We start from the raw sequence: 18,246 nt of genomic DNA, 5'->3' as shown, positions 1-18,246 counted from the left end.
CATTGCCGTTGTGCCTAAAAAATCTACGGATGGAACTAAGAAATACGGGTTCTGTTGTGGCTACTGATACCTCAATAATAAGACAGTAAAGGACGCATACCCCATTCCAAAAATATCGGAGACTTTGGATCACTTAGGACAGTGCCAGTACTTTTCTACGATGGATTTGACAAGTGGTTATCATCAGTTATGGGTGGCTCCAGAGGATCGTCCAAAAACTGCTTTCTCTACACCTGGAGGCCGTTACCAGTACATTAGAATGCCATTCGGTTTGAAAAACGTTCCAGCAACATTTCAGAGGTTGCTAGACAGTGTCTTGAGGGGTTTGAAACCACGGTAGTGTCTGGTCTATTTGGATGACATTTAGTGTTTTCAAGTAGTATGGAGCAACATAGACAGCGGTTGAGGGAAGTCTTTATGAGGTTAACAGCAGCTCGTTTGACGTTGAGCCTGGAGAAGTGTCATTTTGCATTAGTAAAAGTAAAATATTTGGGTCATATTATCAGTAAGGGCGGAGTGCGAACAGATCCGAGGTTGGTACAGGCTGTAAAGGATTTTAGAGAACCGTAAACAGTTGACGAAGTGCAGTCATTCATCGGAATTTGCAATTTCTATCGAAAGTTCGTGAAGTATTTTGAATATTTCACACAATCGTCGACGCGATTGTTACAGAAGGATGTGAAATTTGAGTGGACAGGAGAGAGTCATAAAGCGTTTGAGAAACTGAAAGAAGTGTTAACATCAAGTCCGGTTCTAGTGTTTCCAGATTTTGAAAAGGAGTTTATATTAGCATGCGATGCATCGAATCAAGCATTAGGGTGTGTTCTTAGTAAAGGAAATTGACGGGAAAGAACATCCTGTAGCCTATGCGTCTAGGCAGTTGAATGCAGCAGAGAGGAATTACTCAACAATGGAGAGGAAGATGCTTAGCGTAATCTATGGAATCACATATTTTAAATGTTATTCATATGGGAGAAGATTTCGGGTAGTGACAGATTGTGCTACGTTGAAGTGGTTGTTGGGGTTGAAGGATTCGTCCACTAGACTCGCTCGATGGGCTGTGAGGCTTAATGAGTTCGACACGACTGCTACGGTCGCAGGTTCGAATCCTGCCTCGGGCATGGATGTGTGTGATGTCCTTAGGTTAGTTAGGTTTAAGTAGTTCTAAGTTCTAGGGGACTGATGACCACAGATGTTAAGTCCCATAGTGCTTAGAACCATTTGAACCATTTAGTTCGACTACGAGGTGGTCCACAAGCCTGGGAAGAAGCACGGTAATGCGGATGCACTAAGTGGGAAGGTGGCAAAAGTAGAAATCATAGGTTATGACCAAGCAGTATGGAAAGAATTACAGGACGCGGACAACGATTGTAAATTGTATCGGACTCAGCCACAATTTAATATGTACGACAGTCTTCTGTGCAGATAAACGAAGTAAGGGCCGAGGGTAGCAGTGCCAGCGAAGCTGAGAGATGAGGTTTTAAAGGAAGCACATGATCATGTCTTATCTGGTCATGGAGGGTGCAGAGTGACGAATAGGAGAGTGGCGGAGAGGTATTGGTGGAGAGGTAGGAAAGGAGATGTGGATCAGTATGTCAAGAATTGTATACCATGTGCGCAGAGAGCAGATTTGAGTCGGAAACAGATACAGCTACAACGATTACAGGAAGCGACATGTCCACTTTCTTTGTTGGGGATTGATGTCTTAGGACCTCTTAGGCGAACACCATTGGGGAACAGTTTCGTTCTAACAATAATAGACCATTTCCGAGGCATGTGGAGATGGCGGCTATACCAAATCAACAGGCAGCAATGGTCGCGCAAACATTTGTAAACAACTGTATTTTGAAGTTTGGTGTATCAGAGACAATAATTACTGACCAAGGGACCAACTTCATGGCAGATTTAATGAAGGAACTGAGTGAATTGTTATATGTAAAGAAGTTGAGGATGAGCCCATTGCATCCACTGGCTGCACGGAAGGACAGAACGGGTACACAGAACAATCGGGATGATGCTGAGTTTTTATGTGGATTCTCATCACCATCAGTGGGACGAGTATTTGAGGCATATTGTATGCGCATACAATGCAAAAGTCCATACAAATACCGTTTTGTCTCAATATGAGGTAACGTACGGGCGAAAAATGCCGTCATCGTTTGATTTAGTGAGGCTACAGAAAGGAAGGGCCGGTGAATCTGTACGTCAATTTGCAAGGATAATTCGGGATGTTTGTAAATGGGTACAAGAGGCGAATACAAAGGCTCTGGAAAGGCAGGAAGATGCAGTAAAGCGGAAAAGAAGTTTACCACAGTATAGAGTGGGGCAATGGGTAATGCTGTCCAGCCCCTATACCGTACGCAAAAATGGAAAACGAAAAAGTTCCTCGCGAGGTATCAAGGGCCATACCAAGTTGTTGAAACCACATCTCCCGTTAACGTTAAGCTTCAGCTGCTGCCAACTAGAACTACAATAGTACGCATTGAGTGGTTGCGGACATTTAAAGGTTGCCCAGATGAGATTCCAGGCGTGTCACAGGAAGGAAAGAGGAAGAAAGAGAGACTGAAGAGAGGTGCTAAGCACAGAGAAAACCAGGAAGAAAGAGTACAGCATGAAGTAATGTATGCTTTGCGATCCAGAAAGTAGTAGAGTGTTTGTGGTTTTTTTGTTTTTCTGGTTATGTATCATTGGGTTTGCATTGATTAATAAGGCATTGTATTTTATACGTGTTTTCGAGTATTGTGAGGCTGCTAGGGGCAGCAGTCTTTTTGAAGAGGTAGTAAGGGTGATGGTCATGCCTGTCCTCAGGTCACTGGAAAGGGAAGTGTAGCATCTGACATATGTGGAGTGTTGTTGGAGGAGAAATCAAACGCAGTTCTGTAGAAATAAATGCTTCGGAGTAAATTTTGCGGCAAACCCGTAATAAATATGTGTTGACCGATGTCAGAGTCGTACGATTTCCTGTTTAAATTTTTAGTTATCGACAATGCTGGGTCAGGAAAGTCGTGATAATTGCACCAGTTCAAATAATGTAATTTAAGGATGAAAGTAGTCGCACAATCGGTGTTGGGTTTGGATAAAAAATAGTGAATGTTGGAGGAAAACCTGTGAAGCTACAAATATGGGACACGTGCACGGTGCAGCTATTTTTAGCCAAGGGGAAAGGAACAGACGGTCCAAGGCACATCGTGGAACCAAAATTGAGCTTGCAACAGGTCGGGATGCATTGGATCTTCTCCACCTATGAGTATTTGTTAGTAGTAGCAAGTTGTTTTGAGTGGGGAGTATTAGCGGAAGCGAAACGTATAGAGCTCGAGGGGAGCAGAATTTTAATCAATGGAATTAAGTGTAACATAATAGAACCAACCTTCCATCTGCCAGCATCAATTTCAGGAGTCACACAATTGAATGTTACACGGCCACAGCTGTACTGGCGAGAAGCAACTTTAGAGGTTTTGCCAAGACAGAAAGCAGCAGCAGCAGCAGCAAGTCGTATACTCTTAGCTTACTTATTTGTTACATAGTTTAACTCTTAATTTCTTTGCGTGTTTTTGGTATTTGCATTGTTTAATTCATAATTTTCGGGCGTATTATAGTATTTGAGAGTTGTAGCATCGCGTTTTAGTACCTGAATAGTGTAAATTCGCGTAGTCGTCTGTCTTCTGTTTTCGTTTTGAACGGCCAGTGTCGGTTGGTCACAGCCAGTGTGCTCCCTGCCGCCGTTGGATAACCAGCTGCAGCAGCAGGTCGTATACTCTTAGCTCACTTATTTGTTACATAGTTTAATTCTTAATTTCTTTGCGTGTTTTTGGTATTTGCATTGCTTAATTCATAAATTTCGGGCTATAATAGTATTTGAGAGTTGTAGCATCGCGTTTTAGTACCTGAATAGTGTAAAATCGCGTAGTCTCCTTCCGCCGCCGAGCAGTGTGTCAGCAGTGCGCAAGTAGCAGCATTACTGCATTTACCAGGCAATCTTGTATTTTAATAACCGTTTAAATTTTGTGTCGAATTGTTTGTGCTCTCTGTAGATTAGTTCAGACGTTCTTTGCACAACAGTTTTTAGCATGGATAGGGACTGCAACTGCTGTGTTCGGATGCAGTCTGAGTTGGCATCCCTTCGCTCCCAGCTTCAGGCAGTGTTGGCTTCGGTCACACAGCTTGAGGCTGTTGCCAATGGGCATTACTGTGGGGGTCCGGATGTGGGTTTGTTGAGGTTAACCAGCTCGTCCCACGCATCCCCCGATCGGACTACGACTGTGGCTGCCCGGGATATTGCCCACATTGAGGCTGATCCCTGACCTGTGGTAGAGTGGGAGTTCGTCTTGAGGTGTGGCAGGGGGCGAAAGACATTCCGGAGGGCTGAACGGAAGGCCTCTCCAGTTTGTCTGACGAACCAGTTTCAGGCTCTGTCTCAGGCTGATACTGATCTTCGGCCGGACATGGCTGCTTGTCCTGTTCCAGAGGTTGCCCCTCAGTCTGCAAGATCTGGGCGGTCGCAGAGGGTGGGCTTACTGGTAGTTGGGAGCTCCAACGTCAGGCGCGTAATGGGGCCCCTTAGGGATATGGCAGCAAGAGAGGGGAAGAAAACCAATGTGCACTCCGTGTGCATACCGGGGGGAGTCATTCCAGATGTGGAAAGGGTCCTTCCGGATCCATGAAGGGTACAGGGTGCACCCATCTGCAGGTGGTCGCTCATGTCGGCACCAATGATGTGTGTCGCTATGGATCGGAGGAAATCCTCTCTGGCTTCCGGCGGCTATCTGATTTGGTGAAGACTGCCAGTCTCGCTAGCGGGATGAAAGCAGAGCTCACCATCTGCAGCATCGTCGACAGGACTGACTGCGGACCTTTGGTACAGAGCCGAGTGGAGGGTCTGAATCAGAGGCTGAGATGGCTCTGCGACCGTGTGGGCTGCAGATCCCTCGACTTGCGCCATAGGGTGGTGGGGTTTCGGGTTCCGCTGGATAGGTCAGGAGTCCACTACACGCAGCATGCGGCTACACGGGTAGCAGGGGTTGTGTAGCGTGGACTGGGCGGTTTTTTAGATTAGATGGCCTCAGGCAAGTACAGAATGGGCAGCAGCCTCAAAGGGCGCGGGGCGAAATCAGGACATGAGGGGGCCAAGCAGCAATCGGTATTGTAATTGTAAACTGTCGAAGCTGCATTGGTAAAGTACCGGAACTTCAAGTGCTGATAGAAAGCACTGAAGCTGAAATCGTTATAGGTACAGAAAGTTGGCTGAAGCCAGAGATAAATTCTGCCGAAACTTTTACAAAGGCACAGACAGTGTTTAGAAAGGATAGATTGCATGCAACCGGTGGTGGCGTGTTTGTCGCTGTTAGTAGTAGTTTATCCTGTAGTGAAGTAGAAGTGGATAGTTCCTGTGAATTATTATGGATGGAGGTTACACTCAATAACCGAGCTAGGTTAATAGTTGGCTCCTTTTACCGACCCCCCGACTCAGCAGCATTAGTGGCAGAACAACTGAGAGAAAATTTGCAACACATTTCACATAAATTTTCTCAGCATGTTACAGTCTTAGGTGGAGATCTCAATTTACCGGATATAGACCGGGACACTCAGATGTTTAGGACGGGTTGTAGGGACAGAGCATCGAGTGACATTATACTGAGTGCACTATCCGAAAATTACTTCGAGCAATTAAACAGAGAACCGACTCGTGGAGATAACATCTTGGACCTACTGATAACAAACAGACCCGAACTTTTCGACTCTGTAAGTGCAGGACAAGGAATCAGTGATCATAAGGCCGTTGCAGCATCCCTGAATATGGAAGTTAATAGGAATATAAAAAAAGGGAGGAAGGTTTATTTGTTTAGCAAGAGTAATAGAAGGCAGATTTCAGACTACCTAACAGATCAAAACGAAAATTTCTGTTCCGACACTGACAATGTTGAGTGTTTATGGAAAAAGTTCAAGGCAATCGCAAAATGCGTTTTAGACAGGTACGTGCCGAGTAAAACTGTGAGGAACGGGAAAAACCCACCGTGGTTCAACAACAAAGTAAGGAAACTACTGCTAAAGCAAAGAGAGCTTCACTCCAAGTGTAAACGCAGCCAAAACCTCTCAGACAAACAGAAGCTAAACGATGTCAAAGTTAGCGTAAGGAGGGCTATGCGTGAAGCGTTCAGTGAATTCGAAAGTAAAATTCTATGTACCGAAGTGACAGAAAATCCTAGGAAGTTCTGGTCTTACGTTAAATCAGTAAGTGGCTCGAAACAGCATATCCAGACACTCCGGGATGATGATGGCATTGAAACAGAGGATGACACGCGTAAAGCTGAAATACTAAACACCTTTTTCCAAAGCTGTTTCACAGAGGAAGACCGCACTGCAGTTCCTTCTCTAAATTCTCGCACAAACGAAAAAATGGCTGACATCGAAATAAGTGTCCAAGGAATAGAAAAGCAACTGGAATCACTCAACAGAGGAAAGTCCACTGGACCTGACGGGATACCAATTCGATTCTACACAGAGTACGCGAAAGAACTTGCCCCCTTCTAACAGCCGTGTACCGCAAGTCTCTAGAGGAACGTAAGGTTCCAAATGATTGGAAAAGAGCACAGGTAGTCCCAGTCTTCAAGATCGAGCAGATGCGCAAAACTATAGACCTATATCTCTGACGTCGATCTGTTGTAGAATTTTAGAACATATTTTTCCTCGCGTATAATGTCGTCTTTGGAAACCCAGAATCGACTCTGTAGGAATCAACATAGATTCCGGAAACAGCGATCGTGTGAGTCCCAACTCGCTTTATTTGTTCATGAGACCCAGAAGATATTAGATACAGGCTCCCAGGTAGATGCTATTTTCCTTGACTTCCGGAAGGCGTTCGATACAGTTCCGCACTGTCGCCTGATAAACAAAGTAAGAGCCTACGGAATATCAGACCAGCTGTGTGGCTGGATTGAAGAGTTTTTAGCAAACAGAACGCAGTATGTTATTAACAATGGAGAGACGTCTACAGACGTTAAAGTAACCTCTGGTGTGCCACAGGGGAGTGCTATGGGACCATTGCTTTTCACAATATATATAAATGACCTAGTAGATAGTGTCGGAAGTTCCATGCGGCTTTTCGCGGATGATGCTGTAGTATACAGAGAAGTTGCAGCATTAGAAAATTGCAGCGAAATGCAGGAAGATCTGCAGCGGATAGGCACTTGGTGCAGGGAGTGGCAACTGACCCTTAACATAGACAAATGTAATGTATTGCGAATACATAGAAAGAAGGATCCTTTACTGTATGATTATATGATGCGGAACAAACACTGGTAGCAGTTACTTCTGTAAATTATCTGGGAGTATGCGTGCGGAACGATTTGAAGTGGAATGATCATGTAAAATTAATTGTTAGTAAGGTGGGTACTAGGTTGAGATTCATTGGGAGAGTCCTTAGAAAATTTAGTCCATCAACAAAGGAGGTGGTTTACAAAACACTCGTTCGACCTATACTTGAGTATTGCTCATCAGTGTGGGATCCGTACCAGATCGGGTTGACGGAGGAGATAGAGAAGATCCAAAGAAGAGCGGTGCATTTCGTCACAGGGTTATTTGGTAACCGTGATAGCGTTACGGAGATGTTTAGCAAACTCAAGTGGCGGACTCTGCAAGAGAGGCGCTCTGCATCGTGGTGTAGCTTGCTCGCCAGGTTTCGAGAGGGTGCGTTTCTGGATGAGGTATTGAATATATTGCTTCCCCCTACTTATACCTCCCGAGGAGATCATGAATGTAAAATTAGAGAGATTCGAGCGCACACGGAGGCTTTCAGACAGTCGTTCTTCCCGTGAACCATATGCGACTGTAACAGAAAAGGGAGGTAATGACAGTGGCACGTAAAGTGCCCTCCGCCACACACCGTTGGGTGACTTGCGGAGTATAAATGTAGATGTAGATGTAGACCTTGTTAAATCAAATTCTGGAGTCAGATTTGTTGAGATCCGTAAACCAGTTCATTTTAGAGTATGAGTAAGAGGGGTTTGTGCAACATGTGGCTCAGTATAGGGAAAGGCAACGGCAAATAACGATCATTTTGAGCACATCTGTGCCAAGTGTCATCGCAGCCTTAAATTTGTTATGTGTTGTTTTCTTTCTGATCAGGCCAAGAGCTAATACCAAGAGGGAACGACGGGTAGTCCAAGTCCCAGTGGATTGGATACCGAGGGCATGAGATGAGTAGGTAAGGGGTTGATCGAGCAGTGGTCATGCAGTAAGGAATTTTTACGTTTTGTTTCATGTCATGGTTTCAAGGGGCACTAGACCACATTTAAGTTTTCTAATAGTAAGGAAATATACCATAGATGCTGACCCAAATAAATTAAGAGCTGGTTAAGGGTCGACCCGGGGACCGGGTCGGGGGATAATGTAGCGGAACCACAGTTTAAGATAGGAAAGTTAAATTAGGTGCAACATTTCTGAGCACACAAGTTACAGCCAGGTGTGGGCCACTTGACATTAAGTTACGCTGACCAGCAGTTGCGAAGTAGAATGGAGGCTACAGGGCCGTTGATCCACTGAAAAGAGTAAATGCAGCGGTTGTTGTTGTTGTGGTCTTCAGTCCTGAGACTGGTTTGATGCAGCTCTCCATGCTACTCTATCCTGTGCAAGCTTCTTCATCTCCCAGTATCTACTGCAACCTACATCCTTCTGAATCTGCTTAGTGTATTCATCTCTTGGTCTCCCTCTACGATTTTTACCCTCCACACTGCCCTCCAATGCTAAATTTGTGATCCCTTGATGCCTCAAAACATGTCCTACCAACCGATCCCTTCTTCTAGTCAAGTTGTGCCACAAACTTCTCTTCTCCCCAATCCTATTCAATACCTCCTCATTAGTTACGTGATCTACCCACCTTATCTTCAGCATTCTTCTGTAGCACCACATTTCGAAAGCTTCTATTCTCTTCTTGTCCAAACTAGTTATCGTCCATGTTTCACTTCCATACATGGCTACACTCCATACAAATACTTTCAGAAACGACTTCCTGACACTTAAATCTATACTCGATGTTAACAAATTCCTCTTCTTGAGAAACGCTTTCCTTGCCATTGCCAGTCTCCATTTTATATCCTCTCTACTTCGACCATCATCGGTTATTTTACTCCCTAAATAGCAAAACTCCTTTACTACTTTAAGTGTCTCATTTCCTAATCTAATTCCCTCAGCATCACCCGACTTAATTTGACTACATTCCATTATCCTCGTTTTGCTTTTGTTGATGTTCATCTTATATCCTCCTTTCAAGACACTGTCCATTCCGTTCAACTGCTCTTCCAAGTCCTTTGCTGTCTCTGACAGAATTACAATGTCATCGGCGAACCTCAAAGTTTTTATTTCTTCTCCATGAACTTTAATACCTACTCCGAATTTTTCTTTTGTTTCCTTTACTGCTTGCTCAATATACAGATTGAATAACATCGGGGAGAGGCTACAACCCTGTCTTACTCCTTTCCCAACCACTGCTTCCCTTTCATGCCCCTCGACTCTTATAACTGCCGTCTGGTTTCTGTACAAACTGTAAATAGCCTTTCGCTCCCTGTATTTTACCCCTGCCACCTTCAGAATTTGAAAGAGAGTATTCCAGTTAACATTGTCAAAAGCTTTCTCTAAGTCTACAAATGCTAGAAATGTAGGTTTGCCTTTTCTTAATCTTTCTTCTAAGATAAGTCTTAAGGTCAGTATTGCCTCACGTGTTCCAACATTTCTACGGAATCCAAACTGATCTTCCCCAAGGTCGGCTTCTACCAGTTTTTCCATTCGTCTATAAAGAATTCGCGTTAGTATTTTGCAGCTGTGACTTATTAAACTGATAGTTCGGTAATTTTCACATCTGTCAACACCTGCTTTCTTTGGGATTGGAATTATTATATTCTTCTTGAAGTCTGAGGGTATTTCGCCTGTCTCATACATCGTGCTCACCAGATGGTAGAGTTTTTTCATGACTGGCTCTCCCGAGGCCATCAGTAGTTCAAATGGAATGTTGTCTACTCCCGGGGCCTTGTTTCGACTCAGGTCTTTCAGTGCTCTGTCAAACTCTTCACGCAGTATCTTATCTCCCATTTCGTCTTCATCTACATCCTCTTCCATTTCCATAATATTGCATGGTGAAAGTTACAGACAGAAGGGGCTCACTGGCACAAGGGTGGCGAGTACGTGACTCAGAGTGGCATGTTACCAAAACAGATGTGCACAACTGAGTATAAATAGGTGTTGTTTTCTAACGAGATTCGATCAAGTGTGGCAGCTCTCCTGGATGGCGAGGCTTGTCACACCACAAGCTACACGCAGCAGCAGATGGGGCACCAGCCTTCCAGTCCACGGCGGGTCGCTGGTTCGACCCTATGAGGCCAACGTGGGGTCCGTAGCCAGCCAGCCAGCCAGTGGTGGGTCACTCCATGGCTCGCTACTGCCGGCAGGTGTCCTGGCTTCCAACACACGCCAGAAGCATCCCCAGGTAAGGGCCACAGATTTGGATGCCGGATCGCAGGCACTTGTGGTCGCCGCGATCTCAGCTACGCCATCGACGAAGGACGCAACGGGCAGCTCCACGGCTCCCAGCGGAGCAGCGCTGAGTCAACAGGGAAGAAGACCGCTGAGCCAGCTGCCAGCACAGCTCTGACTATGTGGTCCTACAAGGCCAACATACAGCAACACGTTGCACTGGGTCGCTGGGATGGTGGCCTGAGCATTGCGGGACCCTGTGACTCGGACCAAGGTGTATGGAGCACTGTGGAGGAAACAAATAAATCATGTGGAAAGTTCTTGTTGAGTTTTAATATGGCACCTCCTGGCACCCAACCACTACAATAATATGGCGGCCCTCATAGAAAGTGAAAGAAATATTTGGTACAAGTTTTTACAATGACATTTTCTAGAGAAAATGTTAACATTTATATATTTTGTCTTTCCTTGATAAATTTTGGTTAAGATTGGCTTTTACCTCAACATTTTGTAGTACCTTGGTTCCTGTAAATTAGCTGTGGTCCACCCAACACATCTTATATTGTTTTCATGTAGCCTGGATTCAGCAGTCGGAAGTGATTTTTGTGTTTTGCTTTCCTGTGGTTTTTGTACACCAATAATTCTTCCTTCATATTTTCAAAGAGAAATAAAAGAATGCTTTTGCTTTTAAAAATGTCGCCAATTACATTTTGCACTTAATCATTTTTATTACAGAGCACTGTTGTGTCTGAGCCTTCTCAACCTCTCATCACAGACAGAAGAGACTCACTAAGAGTAATTGAATGTAGTCTAATTGGCAACTCTCATCTGTAATTTCACACAATTATGTCTTTGGTTCTTATTACACTGTACAATTTACCATAAGCTGTTATAGATAATAAGATTTATCATCAAAACAAAAGAAAAAGTATGACTCTTTTTTCTTTCATTTTGTTTAGATACATTACACTAAACTTAATTACTATTCTGTTGTGTAACAATGTGTGTATGTATGCATGACTTACCCAGATGTAGTCCTTCAGTCCATGAATTATTGCACGACACATTTCCATAACTATGTCTCCAGAGAATACTTTGACGTAAAACTGCATTTGTAAGCTGCAGGTCTTCGAATGTACCAGTAGCTAGGTATCATGGCGTCACAGATCATTGCTGACTTCATGAAACTGCGTCTCTGATTGTAGTACTTTGCTTTTTGATTATGGGGTCAACCATTTCCTGTAATGCCTCAAATGATGGATGATCAACATACAAAAATTTGTGATAGTCTTGTTTTCCTCAATCGGGGGTTTTCATGAGTGAATCTTTCATGCTCCTTGTATCAATTCTTCAGCCATCTTCTTTTATTTTTTGGAATGCAACGAAGTAGAGCAATTATCACAGCACAACTATTCCAATACTCAAAGAATCAATAATATTGTACAATAGCATTGCCCAGCTTTATTGTGGAATCTAGGGAGACCTTCAATATTATTCACAATCGCTTTAGAGAAATAACTGAGCAATTATTTTATGTGATGATATATAAATGACAGGTTCCCATAGTGGAGTTCATACAGGCCACCAACGAACCATCACATCACTCACGTCAAGGTTTATTGAGAAGAAAGTTTTGACGGCAGCACCCTCTGCCAACATTGGGAGTTAACACATTTTCGCTATGCTCAGTCAAGTTGTAGCAGTGGTTTTCACGTATCTGTATCTTTTTAAACTTTATTATATTATTGTGCTTCGTTTTCATGGCAAATAGTAAATATTCTGTGACGACTTCGATATTTTTTCCGGTGAGTTTTCTTTCACAAATAAGTCAGACATCTGAAAGCGAAAAATTATTGAGGCTGTACAATAACAGAACAGAGATAACGCTCACATTTTATATAAATTAAAGAAATAAATTGATGAAGCAATTTTTATTAAATAACTTTGTAAGTGAGAAAGTCACCTCTAATGAAGGAGGAAAAACTTTCTTTTTGAGACGTTATTAGTTACGTAGGAAGGGAAATAATGGTTAAAGTAAACAGGCTTTATTTATTCTCTTATAAATATCGTCTGATGTGTTCATATGTATACTTTTTCACTTGCAGGTAAATGTCTATGTTCTGAAACGTTCTTGCCCTGTTCAGCACTTTACCATACGAAACTGATGAAGCTCATACATTATGAAGTTTACTTTGGCCATTAATAAAGTTTGTGGTTATCATGTAGCACAGGTCGGTAATAACACACTTTAGATACTGTAAATGCATTTATTAGACAATGAAGCAAGCAAGAACACACATGGCAGTTCAAAAGTTGTGCACCGAGAGAGCATAGCACATAAGCAGTCCAAAGAGGCCATAGTCAAAGTTAGGGTGCTCTACGCCAGACTCGCCACAGAGCATCCTCCCCCCCCCCCCCCCCCGGAAGTGCATTGCATTGCAGAGGGAAGCTACCTCACATGAATTCATGCCACTGCGGCGGTTGAAGATAGCAGCCGGCGTAAGAAGTAGGAGCATTGAAATCTGCGTTGCAAGAGTCCCATGCGGCCAACTGCTGCGTAGGCGGTGGAATGTCACTCAAAGTCAAGCCCGCAGCATAAGGAGACAGAGTGGCAGCAACAGCAGGCAGATCATAAGTGTTGGAATGCAGGTCAGAGAGGCAGTTAACAGACGCAGTCTGTGGTCGTCCATTTAGATGAATTACGAATGTATTCACACCTCGAGATAACATGCGGTGAAGGCCCAAATAAGCTGGTTTCAAGGATGCTCTCACGGAGTTGTTATGCAGCATCACAAATTCACATGATGCAAGGTCCTTGTGGACAGACACCAGTGGGGTGGAACGAGGGTGTTGATGGGGGGGGGGGGCGGGGGTGCACAGGTGTGTGACTTTCACATGAACACATTCAACAAGGGCCAGAATATCCACAGTATCATCCGATGGTATGTGGGTGTGGAATTTAGCGACACCGCAGAGCTCACACAGTTGAGCACAGATTCGAACTGTTGTCCCTGATCAGTCGTGAGGGAAGGGGACAGCCAAACCGCATGATCCATGCGGATACGAAAGAGTGAGCTATGCTCTCGACTGTGATGCCAACGAGAGGGACCACCTCGACCCAGCAGGTTACGCGGTCGATGATTGATAATACACTCCTGGAAATTGAAATAAGAACACCGTGAATTCATTGTCCCAGGAAGGGGAAACTTTATTGACACATTCCTGGGGTCAGATACATCACATGATCACACTGACAGAACCACAGGCACATAGACACAGGCAACAGAGCATGCACAATGTCGGCACTAGTACAGTGTATATCCACCTTTCGCAGCAATGCAGGCTGCTATTCTCCCATGGAGACGATCGTAGAGATGCTGGATGTAGTCCTGTGGAACGGCTTGCCATGCCATTTCCACCTGGCGCCTCAGTTGGACCAGCGTTCGTGCTGGACGTGCAGACCGCGTGAGACGACGCTTCATCCAGTCCCAAATATGCTCAGTGGGGGACAGATCCGGAGATCTTGCTGGCCAGGGTAGTTGACTTACACCTTCTAGAGCACGTTGAGTGGCACGGGATACATGCGTACGTGCATTGCCCTGTTGGAACAGCAAGTTCCCTTGCCGGTCTAGGAATGGTAGAACGATGGGTTCGATGACGGTTTGGATGTACCGTGCACTATTCAGTGTCCCCTCGACGATCACCAGTGGTGTACGGCCAGTGTAGGAGATCGCTCCCCACACCATGATGCCGGGTGTTGGCCCTGTGTGCCTCGGTCGTATGCAGTCCTGATTGTGGCGCTCACCTGCACGGCGCCAAACACGCATACGACCATCATCGGCACCAAGGCAGAAGCGACTCTCATCGCTGAAGACGACACGTCTCCATTCGTCCCTCCATTCACGTCTGTCGCGACACCACTGGAGGCGGGCTGCACGATGTTGGGGCGTGAGCGGAAGATGGCCTAACGGTGTGCGGGACCGTAGCCCAGCTTCATGGAGACGGTTGCGAATGGTCCTCGCCGATACCCCAGGAGCAACAGTGTCCCTAATTTGCTGGGAAGTGGCGGTGCGGTCCCCTACGGCACTGCGTAGGATCCTACGGTCTTGGTGTGCATCCGTGCGTTGCTGCGGTCCGGTCCCAGGTCGACGGGCACGTGCACCTTCCGCCGACCACTGGCGACAACATCGATGTACTGTGGAGACCTCACGCCCCACGTGTTGAGCAATTCGGCGGTACGTCCACCCAGCCTCCGGCATGCCCACTATACGCCCTCGCTCAAAGTCCGTCAACTGCACATACGGTTCACGTCCACGCTGTCGCGGCATGATACCAGTGTTAAAGATTGCGATGGAGCTCCGTATGCCACGGCAAACTGTCTGACACTGACGGCGGCGGTGCACAAATGCTGCGCAGCTAGCGCCATTCGACGGCCAACACCACGGTTCCTGGTGTGTCCGCTGTGCTGTGCGTGTGATCATTGCTTGTACAGCCCTCTCGCAGTGTCCGGAGCAAGTATGGTGGGTCTGACACACCGGTGTCAATGTGTTCTTTTTTCCATTTCCAGGAGTGTATGTATCTGTACCGCTCGGAAGGGGCAAGTGAACCAACCCCATCGATGTGGATGTGCCGAAGGCGACCTCTTGGAATGCTGAACTTTCCTAATGAAGGTTGGGCATGCCTGGTGACCTTGCTATGCTAGGGTGGGATGCACACGCTGGTCCAAGTGCGGCAGTCGTGCTTCACGCCGGACCAGACAAAGTGTTCAGTAACCAGTCTCATCGTAGCCTGTGTTCCTGGGTGGGCCAAGTTGTGCAAAGCATTAAAGACCCCATGCCGAAGAGCCAAAGGTACCAAGGGGTGGGGAGTGCCCATAGAGATGTCCCAAAGGACCAGGGTCATCGATCTGAGCAGGACATGAGGTTGCACAGTGAGCGATGACTCGTTATCTGAATCAAATCACTGCATATCGATGTCTTTGGTCTGAAGTCAGGAGAGCTTATCCAAGTTCAATGGTGTGGTTAGCACGCAGATGCAAATAGGTATTCTGTCCAACATTCTCCATGCTGCAGATATAGCATGCGTCAGAAGAGTGTTAACAGATGTAGTCCTTATGGCGGAAACATCTTGGCGGAAGGTCCTTAGCCAGGTTATGAATAGCATCCACAAGAGGCTCGTGATCAGAGTAGATGATGAAAGGTTGCCCCTCAAGATCACTATGGAAGTGTTTAATCGCCTTGTACACTATGAGAAGTTTGCAGTCGAAAGTCGACCACTTACACTGGCTCTTAGTCAGTTTCTTGGAAAAGAAATGGAGCAGTTGGGTGGAGTAGGTGGTGTGCTATTGTAAAACAGCACCCACAGCTGAGTCACTGGCATCAGTCGTGATTGAAATACGGGCCTCAGGGTCAGGGTGGGAGAGAGTAATGGCTTTGGCGAGTGCAATTTTAAGGATACCAAATGTGTCAAGCATGGGTTTGGTCCAGACCAACTTCTGTTTCCCCACGGTGTTTTTGCTGGAGAGGGCATCGGTGAGGGCCAATTAAAGGGATGCAGCCTGAGGGATGTCGCGGCGGTAAAAGTTTGCCATAACCAGAAGACTATGGAGTTAAGCATAGGCTTCATGAAGAGGGAGATCAAGTATGGTTTCGACACGAGAATACGTCGGTTGGAAGTCTGTCAGGAGAGACAGTATGGCCTAGGAACGTAACTGATGTGGAACAGAGTTGAAATTTATCATGTTTGATCACCACGCCATTGGCAACGAGGGCCGAGCGGACTGCACTGAGGTGGACTTGATGCTCCTCAGCAGAGGAGGAAAAGATCAGTATGTCATCTAAGTAAGCGTAAGCAAATGGCAGAGGTAGCAAAATGGAATGATGAACCGCTGCCACATCTGTGCAGCATTTTCAATCCATAAGGCATGTAACAGTATCGAAATAGGCCAAAGGGTGCGATGATGGCCATCTTCAAAATATCCAGCGGATGCATAGGGAAATGATGGTACACCTTCGAACAATCTAAAACAGAAAAGAACTGAGAACCATGTAGTAATTGCTTGAAATCCTATATATGAGGAAAGGGATAGTTATCGATAATTGTGCAAGCATTAAGTGACCTGCAGTTCCTGCACATGCTTAAGGACCCATTCTTTTTAGGAACAAGGTGGATAGGTGAAGACCAGTTGCTATCGGAGGGGCGGAGCACGCTTAAAGCCAACAAATCCTGAACAATTTCTTTTGTGCGCAGAAGTTTGGGAGCATTAAGGGGCCCAGCCTTATAATGTACAGGTGGACTGTCTGTGGTGCGAATCCTACGACAAGTGCCATTACTGATGTCAGATACCTGTGAAGGGAGACCAGCAAGAAAAGGGGGGGGGGTCAGAAGGGTTCCACAGGCAATGACAGTTCACTGACCTTGCTGGGGTAGGGCAACATGGGTCGGGTGTCAGCTGTAGTCAATGAAGGAAGGCGTGGCGCAGTAGCCACGCGATGCGAGGAATCCTGAGTAGTGTGAACAGTTGTGTCTTGAAGATGCGTCTGCAGCGATGTGGAAATGATAGCAGCCAGTGGAATGCTCAATGCAGAAGCAATTTGGTGAGGAGACCCAGTAGAAGCATGTGTTGGTTCACCTTGCTGCAGTTCTGCAGATACACAATGTATTGTACCCCATGTGTGTGACAATTCAGCAGAGACAGAGGCATTGTGGGTGTGTAACGCATCGTTCTGGGTGTGGGGTTCGTCGATTTGTGTGCGAACATCCGACAAATTAGAGAGCTGTATAGTAATATGCTCGAGCAGAGAAGCACATGTGGAAAACATAGGCAAGGAGGCGTAGAGCAAAGTCAGGCTGAACTTGTTCGAGCACGGAACAGTAGAACCAGGTGTGTGGCAGAGCATGGCGGCCTGCAGGTCTGGTGGAAGTTCATAATGGTGTAGAAAGTCCAACCCAATCACAGGTTCATCCACGTCAGTGACGTGGAAAGTCCAAGGGAAGGTGTGGACTGGTGATAGGCGAAGTGACATCTTGATGGAGCCAAGGACCACGATAGGAGAATGATTAGCAGAGATCAAAGCGAGGTTAGAAGGTGAAAGCATGTTGCCTGCGTGCTTGGCCAGGATAACACTGACGTCGGCGCCAGAGTCAACGAGAAAGGGAGTGCCCGATGACCAGTCAGTGATGTAGAGGTTTCGCACCACTGGAGCGAGTGGTGCAGCATCAGACAGTAGGTTCCGTGAAGGAGTGTGATGGGACATGGTGCTTAAATGTGACCACCAGAATCGTTTTGGTAGGCGCAAGGCAGCCGACAGTTGCGTGCGGCATCCCCATAAGTAGCATGGTACCAGCATAACAGTTAAGCTTGGAGGCGAGGTGATGTGGAGTGGGCGGGGGCCGCAGCTGGATGTGTCATTGCTGGTGGCTGCTCGGGCATTTGCTCAGGTGAGGTCAGCTGCTGTCAGGAGACTACATTCAGTACCTCCAGGAGACTACATTCAGTACCTCCTATAGGCCGCTAGGTGGCAGCTCCTGACAGGCGGCTGAGGTGCTGAGGCGGGTGCACTAGTCTCTGCATGCAGAGCGCAGAACCAAAGGTGCAGGCGTGCCAACTGAGGGTGATGGTGATGCCCATGACAGGCGGTGTCAGTGACGAATTATAGCATAACCTCGATCGGGCATATGTAAGTGAACCTTGAGAGGGTCAGCAACGTGTGATAGCAGGTGAAGTTGTAGATCCGAAGGCAGTTTGACCATCCACAAAGTTCAAAGCGTGGCATCAGGTAATGC

This window comes from Schistocerca cancellata, chromosome 1 (genome assembly GCF_023864275.1).
Source record: "Schistocerca cancellata isolate TAMUIC-IGC-003103 chromosome 1, iqSchCanc2.1, whole genome shotgun sequence".
Classification (NCBI taxonomy): domain Eukaryota; kingdom Metazoa; phylum Arthropoda; class Insecta; order Orthoptera; family Acrididae; genus Schistocerca; species Schistocerca cancellata.
The sequence above is the reverse complement of the archived record's forward strand: the minus strand, read 5'-3'. Positions refer to the sequence as shown.